Source organism: Acinonyx jubatus, chromosome A2, assembly GCF_027475565.1.
Source record: "Acinonyx jubatus isolate Ajub_Pintada_27869175 chromosome A2, VMU_Ajub_asm_v1.0, whole genome shotgun sequence".
Classification (NCBI taxonomy): Eukaryota; Metazoa; Chordata; class Mammalia; order Carnivora; family Felidae; genus Acinonyx; species Acinonyx jubatus.
The window spans coordinates 124,266,119-124,286,070 of NC_069383.1; the positions used below are offsets into that span (position 1 = coordinate 124,266,119).

The following is a 19,952-nucleotide window of genomic DNA, read 5'->3' on the forward strand; positions in this document are numbered from 1 at the left end:
TGAACACCAGGATTTCACTTGTTGCTTATTTCAATACCATGGTGAATATTCCATTTTTTCCTTTTTTCAAATTAAAAATAGGGGCATACATGTAAAGTAGGTGGCTTTACATGTGGGTGAGCCACTGGGTGGCTCAGTCTGTCAAGCGTCCAACTTCGGCTCAGGCCATGATCTCACGGTTGTGAGTTTGAGCCCCACGTCGGGCTCTGAGCTAACAGCTCAGAGCCTAGAGCCCACTTCAGATTCTGTGTCTCCCTCTCTCCCTGCCCCTCCCCTGCTCACAATCTGTCTATCTGTCTCTCAAAAATAAACATCAAAAATTTTTTGATTAAAAATAATATTAAATAATGTATTCCGCATCGTTGTATATATAAGAGCAGCGAAGCATTTTAGGTTCTTACAATACAGTGTCAAGGCATCCTTAAGACCTGCTGAGGCACCAAAATAAAAACAATGGGTGTATATTTTACACACAAAAACAAAACTTTCCCAAAAAAGCCAAGAAAACTCAAATGGATACCAATAAAGCCTAATAAGTAACATAACCAAATTACATGCCTAGATATCCCCACAAACACAGTGCCAACAGACTAACTGGAGCCAACAATATTGTCTTTTTTAATGACCAGAAATGGTCTGAGGTAACAAGAAACTTCTGAAATTATTCCAAAGTGTATACGATTTACTTTTTCATTTCAAAGTATTCAGAGAAGACATGACATTTTCCCATCTCTTTTCCAACCACAATTCATGTTGGAATCCTTTATTATATTTCATTAACAGCCCAGAGTCTCTTGGTTATTGAAATGATGAGGGGAAAGATAATAGGCGGTTTGCATTGTGTTTGAGTCTTGTTACTAACTTCACTTGGTGAAGACTGTGAGCCGTGGAGACGAGAATGCCTGGCATATAGGAGTCACTCAGTAGATAAAATTAAAAACAAAAACAAAAACAAATCACATTCAAACATACAGACTTATGTTAACTTGTCTTATTTCAGCATCAAAATAAAGCTAACTTTGAAAATTCTATTTTAAACTGTGATAATTCTAAAGATTTCTTGTTATCTTAAAACCCTTTTCTCAGAATAGGATTTCTTGGACATTTCCACACAGCTTTTCTCAGTCCTGCCAGGACTGAGCACTGTCCCTACTCACTCACACACCTTTATTTCCCAGTTAGTCTTTCTGATGTGTGCTTTACAAAGAATAGTACTCACATCTCTCCATGCACAGTTAGCTTATTTGGAAATATTTGATTTATTTTATTTTTTAATGTTTATTTATTTTTGAGACAGAGAGAGAGACAGAGCGTGAGCAGGGGAAGGGCAGAGAAAGAGTGAGAGAGAGAGAGAGAGAGAGAGAGAGAGAGAACTCAAAGCAGGCTCCAGGCTCTGAGCTCTCAGCACAGAGCCTGACACGGGGCTTGAGCTCACGAACCGCGAGATCATGACCTGAGATGAAGTCAGATGCTGAACTGACCGAGCCACCTGGGCGCCCCGGAAATCATTTGATTCAACACTAGTGCTACTAATAACAGCAATAGCAACAATAACAGCACTTGTATTTAGGCAACGCTTTCTGTATACTAGAAGATATGCTCAACTTCTTTACGCCTGTCATTGCTTTTCGTCTCCATGTCAACCTTATGAGTTACGTTCAATGATCCCCTCTGGCCATCCCCTGCCCAAATACAAAAACTCAGGCTTAGAGAAGTTATCTAATGGGTCCACGGGCACATAGAGAGTGAGTGATTGAACCCAGGCAATAAGGCTGTATTCTGTATACTCATATTGAATAGGCTGCACTTCAAAGTTTTAGTCTTTAAACTTACATCATTAGCATAGTTATAGGAATGATTTAACAGAGAAAACACAAAATTAAACCTCAAGATCCCTCATTATTCACTCCAGTGAAGGGGTAGACAATTTTCCTAGGTAGGGGTAACATTTTTTCTTTACAGCACCACTGGTCATTCCCATGGATTAAGACAAAGCAAACCCAGTTCATTAAGAGGCAAGCCCAAAATTAATATTTGAATCCAAGCTTTATCGAGGCTGAGTTAGGTTCAGATAGGAAGAAAAGACAGTATAGGAAAACATCAAGTTTCAGGCCTGTCCCAAACCAGCTGTGTGGCGTTGAGCCAATCTACACCCTTCCAGGTTCTCAGGGTCCGATTCAATACATAAAGATGGCTTACCTATCTCCCACAGCCTCTTCCAGCTGTGTGAGTCTCTGCTTCCGCCTGGTCAAGCTACTGGGTGCCCTTTCAGGGGGATATTTCTGATAGACATAGTGTAGGTCTTAAGCTTGCCTGTATCTTGCATTTTTACTCTGAAGTACCCCTCTGAAGTATTGGTTTTCGGGGCAGGGAGCAAGGGCTCAGTTGCCCATCAGAGGACACTTGGCAAGGACTAGACACAGTTTTGATTGTCAGGGCTGGGGTGATGCCGCTGGCATCTAGTGGGTACAGGCCAGGGATATTGCTGCACATATATCCTACACTGAACACGTCAGGTCCCCACAACAAAGAATCATCCAGCCCAAAATGTCAATAGTGCTGCCATTAGGAAACCCTGTGCTACATAGAATTTAATGCCACTGTGCACTGCAGAATGCTAATCTCACATTGCTACATCTCATCAATGATAAATAAGTCTAATGCCTCTATTTTTTTCCAGTTCTGCTTTCTATTTGTGGGATGGTGCCAATAATGCTATATAATTTGATACCCCCAACTGCCATAGCTAATGTGTATTGCTTGGTCATATAATTATCATTAAGAATAGAAGTGCAGAAGATGAACAAGTCTATTCCTGCCAATTTTATTTTTCCTTCCTAGTAAAAAGAGATAGTTACAACTCCCTTTGCACCTGCTGTTTTCCTAACCCTGAATGTATTTTCTTTTAAATGTGAATTCATGGTCAAAAACTACTGAGGCTTAAACATATCCTGCTCAGAGAATTCAACACTGCAAGATATCACAATGGTGCTGCTCTTAATGATGCCCTGTTTTATCTACACAAAAATGAGAATCATGAGCATAAAATATCATTAAGACAAAATAACGTACATTTTCCAAAGTGTCTCCCCATTGCAAACTGGCAGCTAAAGGCCCATGTGGTTACAAAGAGTAAGTATATTCTTCCTACATGAAACACATTTCAAACAAGGTTTATTGTGTCTTTGCCTATCATAAAATTCATGCAGATAAAATGGAGGCTACTTATCACTGTTAATAAAAATGAGCCTTTGGTAGACAGAAGCAAATGTCTGAAAAGTCATCAAAGATGTTCACAGAGGAAAAACATATTGAAAAAAGTCAGAGTCAACCAGTTGGGTCAAAAGTTGCCCTCAGCTATAAAATTTGAACCAGGATCTATAACACAAACACGTTTCAGAGATTTCTGTGAAACTTTAAATTGGAAATCTAAAGTATTCCAACCTTCCTCCAACTCCAGAGAACTGTTCATCAGTCAGCCCCTTTGTTTTTGTTATGAATGACTATAGAGTCAGGCTATTTAAAGCAACTGATGCATTCAGTTGTCAGTTATAAATGTCTGTGGAGAGTACCACAAATGAACCACAATTTGATTTAAATCTTTTTCCTTCTTAACCAAAATGGCTGGGTTTGAAAGAATACAAAAAGTACATCTGCTATCGTGACAAAGGCTGGGGAAACAACAGAGACAAAGATTAGAAGGCAAAAACACCTGCAAATAGAAGTTAAAGATCTTTAAGAGAGAATTAGACAAATTCCCTCCTGCTCATTGCCTTTGCTAAGCCAAAGAAACTTGGGACTTAAATAGGAAAGAAGGAGCAGGCTGAATTAAGTATTCACGTATGTGATATCGATTACATGGTAGCCATAGTTTGTAAAGTAATTTTTTTAGTAATTGGTTCTATTTTTAATCTTGCAGTGAAACTATAGCTACTCTTAGTTGTAAATGGCTTTAAATAAAATTAAGGAGTTTTTCTCCACCACCTTTCCATCTGTTAATATAGCCAACAAATGTTGATTGTCTACTACGTGAGAGATTCTTTCTCAAGAACAGGGCCTCGCAGTTAGCACAGCATGGGTGTTATTAGCTATCTGCCGCTGCATACCAAGTGACTCTCAAACTTAGCAGCTGAAAACAAAAAAGCAAATACAGGGGCTCCTGGGTGGCCCAGTCGGTTGAGCCTCCGACTTCGGCTAGGTCACGATCTTACAGTTCATGAGTTTGAGCTCCAGATCGGGCTCTGTGCTGTCAGCACAGAGCCTGCTTCAGATCCTCTGCCCGCCCCCCCTCTCTCTGCCCCTACCCAACCTGTACTCTGTCTCTCCAAAACAGACATTTAAAAAACAAGCAAACAAATACAGTCCAAGCACATAATATACACCCAGGAAGTGTTTGTTGAATGAATAAGCGAATGACTAATTACATGAATAGACAGAAGAGCAGCTCTTGCAGTGTTGGTGAGGAAAAATGACGGAAATGTAGCCTGTAATGGTATGAAAGTGACACCACTTATTTGAAGCATGAGAAAGAAGAAATTTGGCATGCGTACACTTCATGTGCAGTCCCTAGAGAACAGTTATGGGGTTGACTCTAAGAATATTCCTGGATAGGAGATACAGACATAAAAACCGGCTCCTATGATAAACAGCCAGGAGGTAGTCCGGCCTTGGTGCTATCTACGGGCTCTCTTAGAACCTTAGGATCTTTTGTCAAAGGAATTATTCCACAAATGTTGAATTTGTTGCTTCTGGAAATAGGTTTGGCTGCTCTCTTACCCGTTTTTATGCAACACTGGCCTTTGGCCAGGGGAGTTTATAATGACTGATTCTCTTCTTTAGCTCCACTTCTTTTCAGTTTCTTTTCCTTGTGTGGTTTTCACTTCTTCCCCAAATGACGATCTCCTCGTTGACATTTTCCTCTCGCTGCTTTCAAATTTGAATTTAAGAAAGAGATACAATAAATACTCTCTACAAAGCGTGTTCACCTCTTCAGAGGAAATAGTGTCATGGAAACATAACAAATGCACAAAACGAATGAACTTGATGCAGTTGCACATCAGATATATTAGTATCATTTATTTTAGATTTTCACCATCTAAGCGATAAAGGTCACTGAAGGGTGGATATGAAGACAATTAAGGTCACTGGGATTTCCTAGGGATTATTAGCTTTCCTTAAAATGGCACCAGACATAATATCAGGCTAGGACTGCAGAGTGGGGAGAGCTATTTTTAATTATTAAAAGTAATTTCACATGTGATTTAACAGTCATAATTGGAATTTTGAGTTATGCTTTCCTTAGTAACAACCCATTTCCTTTGTTTGGATAAACCACAGGCATGGCAAGATGAAATATGATGTCCTTTAATATGTGTACTCCAAGAAATTATGTTTCACTGGAAGGCATCTGGCATTTCTGCAGCTGAAATGGAATTTCAGTAAAATACAATAGAAACGAGGCCCTCATCATTAATACGTCTCCCTCGCCAGTTTCTGGGGCTTCGGTAAACAAAGGCTGTTGGCAAAAAAGTGCAAGCTATTCATAGAAGTACTCACAAAGTCCTCAGGAAGGATTAGCAATATGTGGCTGTCACCCTGAGTGGCCCAGTGGGTCCCGAGGAAGCTGGAGTTCCAGGAGTAACAGCAGAAGCAGATGCGTGGCAGGTCCTAGCTGTCTGAGGGGAAAGAAGGCAGATGTGCTCAAAGCACAATAGTCATCTGGCAGAAGCACCACCACCACAAACAGAACTGCTCCTGCCACTGCGCCGACCCGGGGTGAGCTTCTCCTCTCTAAGTGCCTGGCTAGATCCTCCTCAGCCTGCAAGGGCCATTTCAAACACTTTGTCTTCTTGTGCTACCTTGGCTGATTTACAATGACTTAATCTCTCCTTTCTCTAGGTCCTCAGGACCATTTAGTTCCTACCCAGCGATGCTGCTAATCACTCCCTCACGCATGAAGTCAGGACTTAGTAAGGACCTACTATGAATCAGGGACTAGGGATTTCTAGGCTTTTCCTCGCAACAGCCCTCTGTGATAGGTACGAGCATTTCTCCCATTAAATAGACAAGAACACTGAGGCATAGAGGGGCGAAGTAATTTACTAAAACCACACAGCCTATGAGTAGTTAAGCTGAAATTTAAGGTCACATTGCTCCTGTCCTAGAACCTAAAACTTTTGTTTTCATTTTTTTTTAATGTATGTTTATTTGAGAGAGATAGAGAGAGAAAGACAGAGCGTGAACGGGGGAAGAGCAGAGAGAGAGGGAAACACAGAATATGAAGCAGGCTCCAGGCTCTGAGCTGTCAGCACACAGCCTGACGTGGGTCTCAAACTCACAAACTGCGAGATCATGACCTGAGCTGAAGTCAGATGCTTAACTGAGTGAGCCACCCAGGTGCCCTAAAACCCAAACTTTTAACTAATAGCTTATATCACCTCAACATGGCATTATCTTACATGATTTTAGATTACTTTGCATTTATCATATTTTACATGTTACATACATATATTTATATATGCATGCATGTACTCTCTCAAAATGAATAAATAAACATTTAAAAACAGAAAGAAGTTAAGCGGTCTCATTTCTAATCTCTGCTCTACCATTAACAAGCTCAGGATCTCTTGCGTTGTTTAACCTTAAAAGCGCTGCTCAGGATACCTGCTTATTCTAACCAGAATACTAACATGGCATTATCTACAGTATGCTATAATGTATAAATATAACATTATAATACAATGCAATAAATGGTAAGCTGGGGCTGACGGGTCCTGCTTACATTAACCATTCTCTTCCCAACTCCAGATTCTATGACATCATGTTGGTAACTTAATACTGGTCGTGGTACTGCATCATGGCAACTGTGCCTGATACAAAGATGTTTTCTTGAAAATCTGGTTAAACATTTGCCAACACTAGTGATTGTATTATTTTATAGTTACTGATATAACAGTCCACATCTGTTACTTAATTGTGAGCTCCTCCAGTGAAAGGATCCGATTTTCAGGACGTCTTTTTTTTTTTTTCAGAGCTTGTCTCCAGCACAGTGCCTAGCACAGGGCGGGTGCTCAGTAAATTGTTCTCCCGCGAATGAGTGAATATTTTACAGCATCTTTCACAGCTTTAACAATATTTACTCCCATTAGTCTAACAGCCTCAATGTTTGTAATATCACTGCAGTGGGTTGCCAAGGGATAAAATGTATAAAGTCTCAAGTGAAATTCTTCGTTTCTCAGCTGAATTGCTTCACAGGGAAGGAAGGCACCGCATAACAAGTACCTAACACTTATTTCTACCTGGAAGGATGCTGTCTGCTCAGGGAGACTAAACTGGAGTCTACAGCAGCTCCAAACAAAATGACTACAAATACACAACTGAAATACAAATGTTTGAGTTACTTATGTATGCTTGCCTTTTGTTTTCTTTCTTTGGTGCCTTTTCTCCTGCTCTGTCTTAACGTGACTTGGAAGTGATCCATACATTAAAACCCTAGGTTCTTGGACTAAAAGAAAATCTTTTCCAAAATGATTTAAAAAAAAAAAATGAAAGCTCGATCATTTTTCACAAATGCTGCTGCTGCTCCTGTAGTCCAGAAAGTTAATTTTTTATAGAGAATATTCCAGAAACCGTTTCTGTCACAGTTAACATGGGCTTTGGAATCTGAAAGACTGTTTATGCATCTCAGCTCTGCACTGGCCAACTGTGTGATCCTGTGCCTCAGATATCTCTTCTGTACAACAGATATAACGTATCTAGCTCAAAGGGAGAAATCCAGATAATGTATTGGGAAGTACTTTGCACAACATCTAATCTACAATAAAGATTCAGAAGGTGGGATAATTTTTTTTGACATCTAGCACACCACCTTTAAACTAATATATTTTGAATGAACAATTAAATGGGAAAGATAAAAACAAAAACGTAACAAAGAGCTTCTCAAGGTTTAAACATTCATCCACTTTTTTTTCAGAACTGTCTATTACTTTCTGTGATGTGGGAATGTTACATATCTGCACTGTCCCATATGGTAGCCACTAGTCATGTGAGACTATTGAGCACTTGAACTGTGTAGTATGACTGAGAACCTTTATCTTTTTTATTTTTTTAAATATTTTTTTAACGTTTATTTATTTTTGAGACAGAGGGAGGCAGAGCATGAACGGGGGAGGGTCAGAGAGAGGGAGACACAGAATCTGAACCAGGCTCCAGGCTCTGAGTTGTCAGCACAGAGCCCGACGCGGGGCTCAAACTCATGGACCGCGAGATCATGACCTGAGCCGAGGTCGGCCGCTTAACCGACTGAGCCACCCAGGCGCCCCGATCTTTTTTATTTTATATACATTTTATATAAATTCAATTCACCCAAATTTCAACGCCTGTATGTGGCTTATGGCTACTATATCAAAGTGAATGTCAAGGATCAACTACAGGAAACTAGATCTTGGACTTAGTACAAAATTTTTAAAAACTGACTCATTTTTTGAAAAACAAAATGAGTACGTTTCTTCTTCTTCTTCTTTTTTTTTTTTTTTTTTTGGTTCCTTGTTTATCCTGCTCTGGAAAAGCTTGTGAAATTTCCCATTTTTGAGAGAGAGCTTCGGGTGCTACAATTATAGCCGTCACCACCCCCTTTTAAAAATTTTTTAGAGTCAGCTTTTAAAGATTCTACCTGCCTGCTTGGATATATTTAAGTTCTGAGGATTTCCGACAGGCACTGGGGTCACTCATCAGAATATAATGGGAGATGAAAAGAGTCAGAAGTCACGAGTGGCCAGGTCTGTGGGCCACAAACCTTTCTCAGAGTTAAAATGTGGTTGCAGTGAGAGGTGGCCCCAATTATGCTGCGTGAGCTGCTGGTGAATGTGACCTGGCAGCCTCACCAGCTTCATTTGTTCTTAAGTATTCCATGAGGGAGGAACGCATAAATTTGTTTTAGGTAGTGCCTTGAGTAATGAGGAGAAAAGATGCTACATGCATTTTAAAAATGTTGTGATAAAGAGGTGCTCCAAGCATTAATATTTACAAACATCTACAGCACTAAATCATAAAAGCATAACGACCCTTAGAAAACATCTGACTCAAACTATTTATTTTACAGTTGAAAAAGCTGAGAAGTGACCAGCTCAGGCACAACAAGATAACGCATAGCTAAGACTGTAACTAGGGTGTGCTGGTTCTCTGGGCTCTTTCTTCTATACCCCACAGGCGGTTGCAAATAGAAAGGAAAAAAAATTGAATCTATTTTGAAAGACTGTCGGAATGTCAAAGCACTTGTAGGCTAAGAAAAGTTATATGCAAATGTACTGTAATGTGATATTGGGAAAGGGCTGGGAATCATTTATGTATTTTCCCTAAATTTGCTCCCCCCGCTTCTCTGCAGGCACACGTTGACTACAATTCTCTCAGAGGACATAATACCCTCTTGGAGTAAATTAGGCAGGTTGGAAAATTGCATTAACTCTTTCTACTCCCCAGGGAACGCATTTGGCAAATCCCTGCTTCAGTGCACTAATTTTCCTCCTGGTGTGTGGCTAATGCACTGGGGGAAAAGGGGCTTATTGGGTGTGCCGGTGAGGTCAGGGACCACATTATCGCGACTTTATTGCCAATGAGATGAGCGAAGCCTCCCACATGTAAATCAAAGAGTTAACAATGGGGCCGGGTGGCTGCTCTGGCTTTGTCGTTTCAGGGTCACCAATGGACAGGCTGTGATCTGTCATCTTTCAGACACTTGGGTTTAGCAGCCACTATATTTTGCAAACCGTCAGTTGTGTTCCCACAAAGCCCATAACATAGTATTACACAGCCTGAAATCACTCAATCTGAGGACTCATTCTGCTCCTACCACCTAATCTTCCATGGGATTGAGAAGCCAAGGTGAGCTCAGAAATCTATGCAGCCATTATTTCTCTGTTTTTCCAATTTCCTACTTTGATACAGGCACAACTGTGGACTCTGAACCTAGCATTCACTTCCAGATTAGAAACTCAAAATAGCTTCATTTCCCTCCCTACAAAAGAAGAATTGCTTCAAGATTAGAAATGAATATAACACTCTCCCCCACTGCTGCCACATTTCTGCACACATTGATACTTGTCTTTTTCTCATGAGAAAAAAAAAAGAAAAGAAAAGAAAGAAAGAGAAACAAGAAACAAACTATAATTCTACTAGAAAAGGTGAGACTAGCAAGTGCCCATCTCAATTCCTAATGCACGGTTTTTAGAAAATAAGGATTTGCAATTCTGTGAGTGGAGTTATGTGCATGGAAAATTAATTCAAGAGGTTAACTCAATCAATATTAACCTTCTGGAATCTTCTCCACTTTTTCCAGGGGCTGCAGGCTAATGTGGAGGGATTCTGTGAGACCCAGGCTTCTGAGCATTCAAGTTCATTAGGCATGCATCTCATTTTGGCAGGAAGCCACCCTCTTTAAGCAGAGCCCAGTCACAGATAAACGGAGGGCAGTCATCTCCCGACTAATAAATGCAAGGCTGCAGAGTCAGGGCTGCCAATCTTGTGCCACGGCGGGGGGGGAAGGGGTGGAGGGAGCGATGGTGCTTTGCATCTCCTCTGACCCCAGAGCAGACAACACAGCCAAAGCGGGAGGAAGCCCCAGACCAGCTCTCAGAGGCAAGATGAAAACCACCCATACAAACAGGAACAACACAATGTGTTTGGCCTCAGTGGTGCATTTGTCCCTGAGAGCTTAGAGCATCTTACAAACCCTTTCTATTAACTCTCCGTGGCGTCCTTGGGAAAGGAAGGGAGACCGGGGCGGCAGCAGAAATTGGGATAGTGAGGCACAGAGAAGCCTGGGGATGAGGTTGAGGGTGATCCCCGAGGGGTAGATAAGAGTGGAATAGAGGGCTGATGGACCCATCAACAGTTTTCAGGCACGACCACTGAGAAAAAGCCAGAACAATGCAGTTGGCATACTGTGCTATGAAAAACTGAAATGTTCACGGGTGCCAGGAAGTAACATAAAGGAATGAAGCAAGAGTGCGTATAATCACAGGGAACAGTGAAGACTGCTATCAAAAGCACTTAGGAAACCTGTTGATTTTGGTGGAATCTCCCAATCTATATACGCTGGAAATTTAACAGTTTTAAAATACAGCACAAGCCCAACAAAACATGCTGCCAGGTCTAACCCAGCCAGCAGGCCAGCAGTTGGTGCCATTTGCCTTCATTAATTAATACACCAGCTCAGGGACACCTGGGTGGCTTAGTCCGTGGAACGTCTGACTTTTGATTTTGGCTCAGGTCACGATCCCAGGGTTGTGGGATCGAGTCCCGCATGAGGCTCCGCATGATGAACGTGAAGCCTGCTTAAGATTCTCTGTCTCTCTCTCCCTTCGCCCTTCTGCCCTGCTCACGCACTGTCTCTAAAATAAATGAATGAATGAATGAATGAATGAATGAATGAATGAAATACAGAAGCTCATAGTTGAAACCTCCTTTCTCCTGCCTGAATAGAGATGGCGAGACTTAGCTTCCTGTCATCATGTGAAACAAGATGGCATTGTGGTTCATCCTGAGCACACACAATGTGTAAACTTGGTTAAGAAGCTGTGACAGCAGCATGATCCAGGTCACAGAAATCAACACTGGAAGCAAAGATGCCTTGAACAGGATGCCCAGAGGATGTGAGACTGCCTTCCTGCTTTTAAGAAAAACAAAGGACAGCCACCTCACTAGAAAGTTAGTAACAAAGATCTGTTCACATCTTTTTAATGCTGGGGCTAATTGTCTAATATTTTGAGGCCCTTTCGGGCCAACCAGCTCTCCACAAACTTGGTATATCTCTACCCCATGACCCACGTTGCATCTATCTCTTAAATCCCTGCATATCTGTCTGTCAAACGGCTGTCTAGGTATTCACATCTTCGCTAATATGCTAGAGAGGCTAATCTTTAGGATTTTTATAACCCCTGGAGGTGGGAGAAGGTAAGCCAACTGATGAAATCCCTTCAGCATTAATGGGCGATAAAGTAAAATCTGATCCCCAAGGGCCATGATACAGAAACCCTCTGGTCCTACTTTTATGTGGGTCATATATCTTAATAGGTTTTCAAGCAATTTAGAAGACAAGACAAAGCAGCTGGTAAGGGCCAATTTACAAGGCCTCAGTTCTCCAGCATCACACATGCTGCCCTGTAACAAAAGCCCAATTGGTGTAAACAAGCCATTTCCAAATAGGAAGGCACATACACACATCTGAGAAATTCCTCCTGCCCCGAACACACTAGCTTGATTTCATAGAAGCCTCATTGTCTTATTTATCCCATGACCTGCTACATCTGTTCAGTATTTATATTCCTTCTTGGCGATTTCAAAATGGCCACTCTGAGCCCCGTAAATACTAGCTGCTTTCCGTGTGTCTGTTGTAAAGGAGAAAAATAAAACTCTGTCCATTCATCCTCTGAATGAACCAGCAACCCACAGACATCTTCCTTTATACTAGTGGTTCCATGGCAACATTTTCACCGGTTCGGAGGTAAGAAAGTGATAACAGATCCTACATGTGATAATAATTTAGCTAAGTAATTTCATATTATGCAAATCCAAGGCAAGCTGTGATCTGAGGTGTGCCGGTGGGGTACAGTGTGGTTGCATGAATCAAGACAGGGTAATCCGCAGGGGGAGAAAATGAGTCTCGCTCTTCAAGGTGCCTTCTGCTCTGGAATACATGCAGGAAAATTAATCAGTCACTAACATCACCAGGTTATTCTCTCTCATTACAAATCAGAGTAAACAATTACTGCATTAAGCACTCACTGAGAGGTTTCAAAAGGCCACTGGTGCTTACTGCTGATTTTCATAAATGATCTTCAAGGAGCTCCCCCGGGGATGGGAGATCTGGGGAGGTCTAGGGAGAGGTTAGTGAGAAATGCATCTCATTACCATGGTGATGAAATGCAACATGCAGCCTGGCTACGGAATTGGTTGTCATGATTTAGGCTGTGGGTTTCTGGTTTTCTGGGGAAGTGTCAAACCTTAATTGATGGCAGGCTCCCTGGGCACCCAGTGATTTTCTTCTGAGCACTGACCATAAGAAGGTAAGCCATGAAAATGGGATCCAGGCTTCAATACTTTAGAACTCTATGACTTCTGATAATTTGGTTGAAATAGGACAGAATCACCTACACTTCACTGAGTTGTGGGGATCTACAGAGAGTAAAGCATTCTAAGTGCCAGCCCTTGAGTAGCACTCTATGAGCAGTCACTATTTTATCCATTTATTTATTTTGCCAAGGTCTAGCTCCCCCATTACCTGGACATGTTCCATAAAAGCAGGCACAGTGCTCCTATCTCATGCATTGCAATATTAATGGTACCTTGCAAAGTGCCAGCTATATAGTAGGAACTCAGCTAATGTGCTGTCAGTGAATAAACAAATGAAAAAAGAATGGCTATTTTCTTTGAAAAAGGGAGCCCCTTTATTTATTTAGAGCTGCTTTATTTATAAAGTCTAAGTAGAAAGCTGAAACCAGGATGGTTCAACTTTAGAAATTCCACTCTACCCCTTGATTCTACCAAGGGGAAGAATTTTGGACAAGAGACAAAATGTAAGAATGCCAACGTGTTGAGACATTCTTGAGATGAGTCAGTCTGGAGAAAGCAAATGCAATGAACTAATAGATAGGAGGTAATTCTTGGAGAAGTCACAGGTCTGTATCTTATGTCCTCTTCCCTTTCTTTGGGGCATGATTGATAATGCCCGTCCCTCTCCTGAGGCTTCAAGCTGCCATGATGACACAACCACAGAACTTAAAGCCTGTTGTAGGAAGAAGCTATGAAATCAATGATTTTTCTTATTACTTCTGTGGCCATAGGGCACAGCTTGCACTCAGACAAGCATATCAACAGAGAGAGGCGATAGAATGTGATTTTAATACTAAGTGAGCCCTGAGAACACACCCAATGGGTTGGTGAACAATGGGTTGGTGAACAACCTAGTCTCAGCCTCACAGAGTCCTGTTTACTTTTGGATCAAAGGCTAACATATTACTCTGTGAGGGTGCATGAAGGTGTAGGGTGGAACGTGCATCATATGCGTTGAATTCCAAACTGACTGTTGTACCTCACCAACAGACAGAACCTTTTGGTCTGGGAGAGCAACAGTTCCTTTAAATCCAAGTGGTTTCCTAACCAGAATGTGTAACTAAGTCTGCACAGGCAGCTCAGGGGCAATTAATGCTCTTCTGCTTCCCAGGGGAACATAAGGCAGATCAATGAAATGCTCAAATCAGATATTGCTTTCAGAACAGAGAAGGAGTTATCAGGTTTATTTTTCCTGACCAAACTGTGTAATAACCTCTGTATTTATTCAGTTGTATAGTTTGTGAATCAATGGTATTTACTGAGTGTTTACCATATGTACCTTACTGGGTCTCATAGGAAAAGAAGCCTATTGTCGGCCAATAAAAGCCAAATGCCTTAGCTTCTCATTCAATGACACTGATTATCTGACCCTACTAACCATTTTGGCTTCAACTCCACACACTGCTACCCGTGGAACCCAATCCTCCAGTCACTGGAACTACCCTGCAACCTAACTGTGCCATGACTGTTTAAGGATCGGAGGGTCTTGGAAATTGCCTTTCCTTCCTCCTTGATTGGACTAATTAAAAACCTATTTAAGATTAAGCATTGCGTTCAAGCACGACTTCTTCGAAAAGCTTTCCTGACTTCCCTCACCCTGTCTTCTGCTTGTGTGTGCAAGCATGTATGTGTGTGTATGCGAACATACTGTAAAATGCATTGTGGTAGGCATAATAAAGGCCTCCCCAAAGATGTTTACATCCTTCTCCACAGAACCTGTGAATGTGTTATCATGCACGGCTAAAGGATCTTTGCAGATAGGATTAAATTGTAAATCTTGAAATGGGGGAAGTTATTCAATGTGGTCACAAGGGTTCATAAAAGTGGAAGAGGGGGACAGAAGTCTTGTAGTTAGAGAAGGTGTGCCAATGAAAGATGCTGAAGTGATGTCATTGCCCGCTCCGAAGATGTAGGGGGCGCAAAAGACAAGCAAAGCAGGTAACATTTAGGAATTGGAAAAGGCAGAGAAATGATGTTTCCCCTAGATGTTTTCCAGAAAGAATGCAACTCTGTCAAAATCTTGTATTTAACCCACTGAGACCTATTTCAGACTTCTGACCTCCCAAATGGCAAGATAATAAATTTGTGTTGTTTTAAGCCAGCAAGTGTGTGGTAATGTGTTGTATTAGCAATAGGAAACCAATGCACACCCATAACATTTTATTGATTTTGTTTCCATGTTTTTCTCCTTCCACAGAACTGCACGTTTCTTAAAGTAGGTTAAAAGTAGCAACCCAATATCAAAGGTGTCCATGTCAGGCCCTGTCAAAGTATATGCATTACCTACAACATCAGATTAGGAAGTGTAGGCATTGGGATCCAGCATCTAGTATTGGGCTCCAGACTGTTGGATTATCAGTTTTATCACATATAGGACCAGGACGTGGGGTGAGTATCATTTCTCTGCCTCAGTTTTCTTGTCTGCAAAATGGAGATAGAAATGATGCCTATACTAAAGGGGAGTGGTGAGAATTTGTTGATTAGCTCCTATAAAGAGCTTAAAACAGATGTCTGATACATAATAAGCAATATGCAGATACTTAACAATAGAAATTAGCATCCCCACTTTGAAGGTAATAAAACTGAAGCTGAGAGGGTTTAATGCACTTGCCCTGCAGAGCAGGGATGGGAACAAAATATAGCCCATCCCCTCACCTTGAACATATGAGAAGACTGACTACTTGTTTCTTGACTGAATACACCAACAAATCCATAAAGCTCTTTCCCTAATGGGGGAAACAGCACTTACAACAACACGTTAGAAAGAATGAACCACTGAAGGTATTTATGAATGTTTTAAGGAGAGGTGAAAAAGGGGTTATGTGTTGATGGAAATGAGAGAGGCAAATACTGGTATAATTTGGTAGGTACAGTAGGGCCTGTCTCGTAATTTGGTAGGTACATAGGTAGTGGTCACACCAGAAAATAATGTGTGACAATGCCAGGCAGGTTTTATGCTGAGAGGATGATTGGCTTGGGGAGATTCGTACTTACTGAAATAATGGTTCACTCTGGAAGCGTGCTAAAGAGTCAAAAATCAGAATCACAGATAATGGCGTTTTCACAGACTTCACAGAAGAGCATGCATTTCTTTGTGACCTGAGTACATCAGATTGCTGGGTCCCACCTCCAACGCATTTCAGACTTAGTAGGGCTGGGGTCAGGCTGCAAAATTTGTATTTCTAACAATTAGCAGGTGAGGCTAATGCTTGTGGTTAGGAGACCACACTTAGAGGCCCACTGATCTATAGCAATTATTTCCCCACTCTCTTAGTTCCAGATTACTTCCAAAAGATTCGCAAAGGGAATTTAATTGTCTCAATCTAACGTTTCAGGGAATTGAAAGGGAAGTCCTGTCTGAGTATTTGTAACAGCATGAAACCCATTAAAAGTACAAGACTCCAAGAAAGCAAATCGGCTTTATTCCGGAAAGCTTTTAAAGGACTTGCAACAACAAGGAAATGATTCTAAGGCAATGGGCACATCAAATACTCAGTTCTCAATATACAGGGCCATTTCATTCTATGCAGAAAGTATCTCCTGACTTAACTAAATCTCTTAGGCTGTACTTCCAACACCACCCCCATCAATTTGTCCACATTTGAGGATAGGATTTTATGGATATAAGCGAGAAATCTTTAAGAGGCTTTCAGTTGGCTTTCTGTGTTAGTAGTTTGGTAAAAAAACATTCTCACTGCAGCCAAGGCATAGAAGGCTAATCAACCAAAGAAGATGTATTCCTGACACAGATACAAACTCAACACTTCTTGCTCCATTCATCAGATAGGCTGGGACTCTCTCTTACAGCTTTCTTTTACCTCCTTTTTAAATTTCTCATCTAGCTAAGAAATAACTTTGGGCTCAAAGTGAAACGAATTGAAAGTGAATAATCAAGTGTTTAAATTAAGATGATGAAATATTAAAACACTGCTAGTTAAGAAAAAGCGAGAAGGTTATCTTTGATCAAAATTGAGGGCAGCCATTGGGCAAGATGAGCAGAAAAGAATAAATGTGCACTTTTGCAAAAGTTATCTTCGTCATCTTTAAAATTAATCACCCATCAAAATGCACAAGAAATACTGTGTTTGAGGATGTGGGTCATGAAGCAACATACCTATAACCATAGGAATGTAAATGGCCTTCAAAAACTCTTAATTATGAATAGCCATACTGTTAATGCTCAGTGGTCGGTAAGAAGTTATTATAATTTTAAAAGTTACTAAGCAAAAACATAATCAATGTTTTAATAGAAAAATGATAAGTAATTGATTTATTTGTAAAACTACTCTCTACAATTTTCCACCCAGCACATTCTCAACAGGAAGTTGTAAATGTAGTTGTAAATTAATGCAAACATTGCAAACAACATAAACTAGAATGAACTCATATACAGTCCTCCATTATCCACAGGGGATACCTTCCAAGACCCCCACTGGATGCCTGGAACTGCAGCTAATACTGAACCCTATAAATACTATGTTTTCTTTTTGTATATATACCTACCTATGATAAATTTTTATATATAAATTAGAAACAGAGATAGCAGCACCTGGGTGGCTCGGTTGGCTAAGCATCTGACTTCGGCTCAGGTCATGATCTCAGGGTTTGTGAGTTCGAACCCCATGTCAGGCTCTGTGCTGACAGCTCAGAGCCTGGAGCCTGCTTCGGATTCTGTGTCTCCCTCTCTCTCTGCCCCTTCCCTGCTCACATTCTGTCTCTCTCGGTCTCAAAAATAAAAAGCATTAAAAAAAAAGAAACAGAGATTAACAACCATAACTAGTAATAACATACTGTAATGTGGTCTCTCTCAAAACACCTTCCTGTACTGTACTCACCCTTATTCTTATGATGATGTGAGATGATAAAATGCCTAAGTGAGCAGATGAAGTGAGATGAATGAGGTCAGCATTGTGATGCGGTGTTAGGCTTTTGCTGACCTGACATACAACAGAAAGATAACCTGCTTCCAGACTACAGTTGACTGAGGGTAATGAATCTGCAGAAAACTTTGGATAAGGGGGAACTGTTTGCCTCTTAGCTCAAAGATGAGTGTTTCCCACCAGTAGATATAAACTGACTGGCAAAGGCGCAATTTCTCTCTCACTTTGCATGGGTGGAGATTTATTCCCTACTCAGTAAAATAGAAATATGATGCTAAAAGGAAAAAACAGACTGAATGCCATTAAAATGTTCTATAATGCATTTAAATGCCATTAAAATGTTCTGTTAGGATACACGTATGCCAGATCTTCCAGTCTGTTGATTCATCTCTGTATTCTTCATAGCATCTTATAAATAATGTTCCTGCTATTACTAGCTTTGTGACTTTGGTCAAGTTAGCTTTATCTTAGTAGTTAAAAATCCTTAACGTGGGCCAGGCATTCTTCTAAGAGCTTTAAAATTCTAACTTATCTTATAACCCAGTGAGGAAGGCATTATTGTTATTCCCAATCTATAGATGAGAAAACTGAGGCACAAAGAGATTAATAAATTTGTCCAAGGGCACAAATTTGATAAGAAGCAAATCCAGAATTTTTTTTTACCATAAAGCTTCTATGTCTCAATTTAGAAAATAGGAGAACCCACCTTGTGGAGCTGTAAAGATTCCATAAGTTAATTTTGTTAAGCCTTTGGATGAGAATGCGGCCTCTGGTTATTGATGAGAATGTGTTAGCTAAAAATAGTGGTGCTAAATAAACAATTTTTGGATGAGAAGTTTGACTTTGCAACAGTCACTGCAATAGTCACCGTTACAAACATCCCCCCCCAAAGTAATTAAATACCATTTAATAGATAATTACTCTTAGCAAAAAGAAATTCCATTTCTTGATAATCACCTTACTACCTCTAATAAATTTTCTGTATGGATAGTACTGAGGAATACGTATGTGTAACGCATTATCGACTGAAAACGTATCAACATATTTTTCCAACTCAGTTTGGAATCCAGACTGTTGAGAGCCACAGTTGAAAACAATATCCAAGATTGTCAATGGACTTTGGAATGAGCTCTGAGAGGGATGGAAGGTTGCAGGTTGAAGCAAAAGCAATTAGTTACCCATCATGTGGTTATTGATCTTCCTGTCTTTTTTGTTATCAGGACCTCAGAGGCGAGATAAAAGCTGTGACTTCAATACATCACAATTTGGAGTAAATATTAATAACCTTTAGAACGTAGGGGTTGTATTCTTCTGTGAGATACAGACAGTAACTAGCTCTGACCCCTGCAAAGGGGAAGTAATTGTCGAATTCGGATGACACCTTTCAAGGACGTGTACTTTCCAAAAGAAATTAGGAGAATGAAAAGCCACTTGGAATAATTGAGCTGAATTAAAAATAACAATAAATATTCCACCTCTGTCACTCAATTTTAAAAGGCCTCCTAACCTCCATTTTTCTCTTGAGGTTTGAAAACAGAGAGATCCTTTAATCAAAGCACACAGATCATATTTCGAGATTCTATACCTTGTACATTTGGGGATGAATATTTTTTTTTAAATTTTAGAGAGGGCAGGTGGGAGAGGGGCAGAGGGAGAGAGGGAAAGAGAGAGATAGAATCCCAAGCAGGCTCCATGCTCAGTGCAAAGCCTAGGGATGAGTATTAGAACACAGTCAGATGCTCACCGGAATTCTTAACAAGGAAAATAAAATGACTCTTAAAAACAAAACAAAACATAAGACTGGTTTTGTATTCTTTTGTGTGGCCTCTATTCCTAAGTTGAATATGTTTTATGAGTAGTATGAATTAGAAGCATATATGAGTTTTGTTCAGGATATCATTCTATGACCAGGTGTAAGAGGGGTGGGGGAACTTCAGACCACACCTATTTTTCCTAAATAAAACA

General features: G+C 40.5%; 1 long non-coding RNA gene across 1 annotated transcript in view; it reads right to left on the minus strand.

Annotated features, from left to right (window-relative positions):
• Positions 1-360: 360 nt before the first annotated feature.
• Positions 361-19,952, minus strand: part of LOC113594667 (uncharacterized) — a 367,494-nt gene continuing 347,902 nt past the window's right edge. The window contains exons 4-6 of the long non-coding RNA XR_008297029.1: positions 5,557-5,675; positions 4,777-4,926; positions 361-431 (exon numbers count right to left, since the gene is read on the minus strand). This is a non-coding gene — a long non-coding RNA (uncharacterized LOC113594667). The remainder of the gene's footprint in view (positions 432-4,776; positions 4,927-5,556; positions 5,676-19,952) is intronic.